This window comes from Artibeus jamaicensis, unplaced genomic scaffold (assembly GCF_021234435.1).
Source record: "Artibeus jamaicensis isolate MK-2021 breed Jamaican fruit bat unplaced genomic scaffold, CSHL_Jam_final contig_775, whole genome shotgun sequence".
NCBI classification, from domain to species: Eukaryota; Metazoa; Chordata; class Mammalia; order Chiroptera; family Phyllostomidae; genus Artibeus; species Artibeus jamaicensis.
This window is the reverse complement of record NW_026521964.1, coordinates 122,262-128,412: the sequence shown is the minus strand read 5'-3', so window position 1 is coordinate 128,412 and position 6,151 is coordinate 122,262. Positions and strand designations below refer to the sequence as shown.

At 38.9% G+C, this 6,151-nt stretch overlaps 1 pseudogene; it reads right to left on the bottom strand.

Annotated features, from left to right (window-relative positions):
* Positions 1–1,793: 1,793 nt before the first annotated feature.
* Positions 1,794–2,677, bottom strand: LOC119038277 (olfactory receptor 1A1-like; annotated as a pseudogene).
* Between the last annotated feature and the right edge of the window lie 3,474 nt (positions 2,678–6,151).

Sequence of the window (6,151 nt, the reverse complement as noted above, 5' to 3'; positions counted from 1 at the left end):
GGACAATTTATTGAATACTTCCATTAGAGTGTCCCACTAGACCCCTTTAAAACTGGCCCAAAATGGAACTAATTTCTCTTAAATTACTCTCTTCTTACTAATTTCAATAAAGGTATCCTTTATTATCCTAAAAATTACTCCATTCTATTATTTCTATTTCCACATTACTTTTGCCTCTGGATTCTTTGTCTATATATTCACTCTTGCATTCCAGATTGCTCTGAGATGCCTAATTAAACTCCTGGTCTCACCATTCCTTACTCTTCCCTTACTGCTCTCTTTCCTACCTAACCCTTCTTAAAGAAAAACCTCATTTCCTACCTCATTGTTTCATGCAGAGCCCTGTATCTCAGTTTTTTACTGATTAACAAGCTTCTATCTATTTACCTATCTAATATCTACTTATTTATTCTTCATAATAGAAGATATTATAAATGTTATTATCCACTACCCAACTTTAAAATCAAGATTATAGTCATGGCCTACATGGTGCTGAACTTCCATTACCTTGAGTCCCCACTCTTGAACTTCCTCTTGTCTCGAGTTCTGTAGTGATGTTTTGTTTTTGTTTTTAATATGCTTTTATTGCATTCATGCTTATTCCCACAAAGTGAATTTTTTGGCTATTTTACTTGCTTATAACCTTGTGAAAATTTTATCCACAGTAGCAAGTTGAAACTTACAGGTTTTCAGCATATATTATTATAATAAGAACAATCAAATTATAGCATGACTCAAATTACCTTGGGCCATTCAGAAAATAAAAGATTTCTGTATTGGCTGCAGTCACTGATCCCAATTAGATGGACAATGTGTTCATATTACACAAAGGGGTGTCAGGAGGACTGTGTCTACAGTGATGTCTGTGTTCATTTGTATTTCTATGCCCAGCAGTAAAGATGAATAGAAACTACATTAACAAGAACAATAACAAAACAAAAAAAGGCAGTACTATGTGGCCCCCTTCTTCTGAACTCCATGGTTGTGGTAACACCACCTTTTCTCTTCAGTTCTCTTAGTCTCAGTGAAAGTAAGTTCTTCCTGAAGTTAACTTTTAAGTTACATCAGTGTTCATGTTTAATCAGCTTTAGTTGCTTTCAGAAGACACCTATGCATCTAATTTTCTGTTTTAATTCTTCTTTGTTTAAATATTATGCATATGAATTCTGATAGGCTCCTAGGTGAGTTTATGACACACCACGTACATATGATAGGTGAGAAATAAAGTCAAAGATGATTGCATCTAATCATTATCAGATTACATTTATTCATTCTACCTCCACCAATAGTTATATTCTTTAATGACCAACCTCAGGAAAAGTAGAGTGATGTGTTAAGATAGACAGCCCTTTCCATCAGGTTTGCATGAAAAGTAGGGACGATTAAAAATAAAAGTCCAAAAATGACTTTTTGAATGATGATTTATAGCCTTCAAAGCCTGAAGTACTGTGATCTTCAACCTATGACAGAGATAAGCCAGGCATTATTATTTTTATTATGGACATCTGGACAGCAAGGCTCCAAAATTCTCAACTTTGCTCTGCTAATTAGTAGCAAAGCTGGGACAGGTCCCAATATTCCTTGTCTACCACTCTGCCAAAAGGAACAATAATGTGCACAAGCTGATAATCTCAATACAACGTCTTATTAAACTGCTATAAGATTCCAGAGAAGAGGAGTGTAGTAGCTGTAAAGAAGAAAGGTGGCTTATCAGGTGGGGAAGACATTGGGGATGGACCTCCAAGTGCATTTTAATTAGTGACTACAATATGCAGTGTATGAACTTGCATTGCTTACACGGAGATTCTCTTGCTGAAGAGTTTTTCCAGGGCAGCCTTCATGTTCTGATTTCTAAGACTATAGATGAAAGGATTTAACATTGGTGTCGCTGTGATGTACATCACAGTTATCACAACATTTTTTGAGCTAGAACTGGTTAGAGGGCAGAAGTACATGCCCATGACTGTCCCATGATACAAAGAAACCACTGTGAGGTGGGAGCCATAGGTAGAGAAGGCTCTGAGCACACCCTTGGTGGATGGGACGTGTAAGACTGCGGAGAAGACCTTAGCATAGGACATGATGATGCATGGCAATGTCACAGAGAAAACAGCAACCTCAAGGTACCTCATCTTCACATCAAAGTGGATGTCAGAACAGGATGGCTTGAGCAAGGGGTAATGTCACAGTAGAAATTGGCCACTTCCTGGTTGCCACAGAAGGACAGAGTAGCTGTGAGCAGAGTCTGGAGGAGGGCACTGATGTCTCTAATTACCCAAGACCCCAAAACAAGCAAGACACAAGTTTGTGGGCTCATTGTTGTGTAATGAAGTAAGCAGCTGATGACCACTGCGTGGTCACATGCCATCACAGCTATGATATAGCTATCTGTGTTACCCAAAGTAATGATGAAATACATCTGTATTAGACAACCCCAAAGGAGATGGCTTTGGTGCCCAAGGGATAGTTACAGAAGAAGAGAGGTCGACCAAGGAGAGGTTAGCAAGAAGGAACACATTAGGTTGTGAAATCGAATGGCCCAGATGCTGAGCAGGTTTCCGATCATTTCAATGGGGTAAGTGAAGAGGAAGAGGATGAAGAAATCGTCCTGTTCCTGCTGCATGCTGACTTCCAAGAGGATAAAATCCAGGGTAGAGGACCTGTTGTCTTCTCCCATGGATTCTTCAGCAGGAAAAGGGAGAGAAATACAAATTTATTAATGAAGTTAGTCTGTAATAATCATCCTCAACCACCTCTTTTGATTCCCTTATTTACTGTGTCTGAACCTGGGTGACTAAATTCAAAAGTAGGGAAATATGTTGGTTTGTGGGGTGGGGTGGGAGGGAGAATTTCCTTTGGTTAGCAGGACCAATTGACAGTTGGCCCTGGACACTCCTGCAGAAGTAATAAATGATCTTGAATCAGTGGTGCCCATCTTCCCAACCCAGGATTATCATCCAACCACCTGGGGTCTAGATGCTTTGATAGAGCTCACAGAAAAAGTATAAATATGTGAAAAATACAGTTCATTTGCCCATTTGTTTATATATGGCATAGTCTCTTTTCTGAAGGATCTTACATCTTAATGAAGATGTCAGAATCACATACTCATTTTATAACATAAAAAAGGAAAGAACAGCATTTTGGAGTCTTTGAAAAAACATTCCAGGCTAACGAAAGATCAGTGAGCACCCTAGACAAGTAGAAATTTTTTCACTGACCAATCTCCGAATGAGCCCAGAACCAACAGGTAACAGGCATCTAACTGGCATTCAAAGGTTGTAAATTGCAAAGACCACTGGGTTGGGCCATGGCAAAGTAAGTCCAGTTAATTTATTTCCCCGCTATTCCATTTTTTAAACTAGACATTCACCTTCGATAGGCTTTTATCTTTACTTCAAATCCTCAAATGTATGTAATCATAATGTTTTTCCCTTCACTGTTCTTCTACCTTTCTGTATTATTTCTTTGGCTGACTCATCCATCTCCATCATGGCTTCATTTTCTGCTTAGTAGAATTTCAGGTCTGTATTTGTGGGCTTAAACTCTTTTTCCCATATTTCCACATTCAGTCACCCTGTCAACCTATCTCTGTGCATCCAATCTAAGTAGACTGCAAGTGTGTTTTGAGTAGGAGGAGGACCATATTTTGTTAATTTTTATCGTTTCCAACAAGATTATTATGGAATATTTCTCATTCCATGCACCAATCTGTTGGCAATCAATACCTCTCAAATTATATTCAGGTTTCTTTTATAGGTTCTCCACACATGGGATGTTCACAGGCACACTCACCCAATTTACTTCTCACCTCTACATCTTATATTGTTGATTATTCATTTTAAATAATGTATAAGTGCAGCATTAGTTACAATTGCCAAGGTTTGGAAACAGCCCAAGTGTCTATCAGTAGATGAGTGGATAAAACAACTATATGATATTTACACAATGGAATTCTACTTGGCCATAAAAAAGAAAAACATTTTATCCTTTGTGATGATGTGGACAGACTTGGAGAACATTATGTTAAGTGAAATAAGTGAGTCAGAGAAAGACAAATATCAAATGATTTCACTCATATGTAGAATCTGATGAACAAACTGAACTAACAAGAAACATAGAGACAGACTGATGGATAGAGCGCAGGATGACAGCTCTGGAAGAAGTTTAGTGGTGGAGGGATGGAGCAAAAAAGGAAGTGGACTCATGGACATAGACAACAGGGTGGTGATTGTGGTGGGGCAAGGAGTGGGTGGAGGTCGAAGAGGGTATAAGAGGATAAATGGTAATGGAAGAGTACAATTAAAAAATAAAATAATTCATAATAACTTTTCTAATTATTGTCTCAGTGCTTCAGTTTTGACCACCATCATTTTCTGCCTGAAATGTTGTAATGCTTTCTTAACTGGTTGACAACTGGTTCCCTCTTCTTCGGTCCATCCTGAGGCATATTAATTGTGGCAGACCATTAGCTGCTTACCCAAATCCAAATCCCACTTGGGCAGTCAGCTAGACTACATTTCCCAACCTCCCTTGCTTTGAGGCACTGTCATGTGACTGAACTTTAGCCAACCCACCCATGTGTTCCAGTTCTGGTTTTTCTTTACTCTCTTTGCCCTATTGTCAACTGATGGGAATGGCCAGGAGGTAGAATGTGACAGCTGAACCGCAAGTCAGAATGAGCCTGTATCCAAAGTTTTCCACGTCTAGGAGAGCCACCATATACTAAGAAGACACACTGGAACTGTTACATAGAAAAGAAACTTTTGTACTTTTTAAACAAATGTACTTTTGTGATTTTTTGTTACTATAGTCCAGGATATCCTAAGTAATTCACTAATTTTTCTAAGTAGATCTCTACTCCATAATTGATGCAGTCATTCATCCAACCAGCTGCTCTCAGGGTCTCCCATAGTGCACATGGGGATTATGCACTAGGCATAGGAAATCCAGGTAAAATTATCTTTTCCCCTAATAGATGTGCCTTTTTATGTCTGCATCTAAATGAATTTGGTTCTCCCTTGACATGCCTTTCCCTATATTGCCACAGAATCATAATGTCTCAGAACTGAGAAGGTTCTACAAAAGCAAGGGCTCAGAGACTACTGTTAGTTCATTTGATAGTAAGGAAGTATAAAATCAAGGGGGTGGGCTTTCTGTAACATGTCCAACTAGGGTGATATCGACAGGTCACATTTTTATTTATTTAAATTTAATTTTTTTAATTGATTATGCTGTTACAGTTGTTTTATTCCCCCTTTCATTCCCCTCCACCCTCCACCCCCATCCCCACCATTACCCCCCTTTAGTTTATGACCATGTGTCTCAAGTCCTTTAGATTCTATATTTCCCATGCTATTCTTGCCCTCCCTTCTATTTTCTATCTACTATCTATGCTACTTATTTTCTGTACCTTCTCCCCCCATCTCCTCCTCCCACTCCCCTGTTGCTAACCCTCCTTGAGATCTTCATTTCTATGTTTCCACTCCTGATCTAGCTGTCCTTTTAGCTTGCTTTTGTTTTAGGTGTGGTTGTTAATAACTGTGAGTTTGTTGTCCTTTCACTGTTCATGTTTCTTTAACTTCTTTTTCTTAGATAAGTCCCTTTAACATTTCATATAATAAGGGCTTGGTGATGATGAACTCCTTGAATTTGATCTTATCTGAGAAGCACCTTATCTGTCCTTCCATTCTAAGTGAAAGTTTTGCTGGATAGAGCAATCTTGGTTGTAGGTCTCTGGATTTCATGACTTGGAATACCTCTTTCCAGCCCCTTCTTGCCTGGAAGGTCTCTTTTGAGAAATCTGTTGACAGTCTGATGGGGACTCCTTTGTAGGTGACTGTCCCCTTAGCTATTGCTGCTTCTAGGATTCTCTCCTTCATTTTAATTTTGGCTAATGTAATTATGATGTGCCTTGGTGTGTTCCTTCTTGGGTCCAACTTCTTTGGGACTCTCTGAGCTTCCTGGATTTCCTGGAAGTCTATTTCCTTTGCCAGATTGGGGAAATTCTCCTTTATTATTTGTTCAAATAAGTTTTCCACTGTTGACTGTGCCTTTCCCCCTTCTGGTACCCCTATAATTCGGATGTTGGAGTGTTTAAAGATGTCCTGGAGGTTCCTAAGACTCTCCTCATTTCTTTGAATTCTTGCTT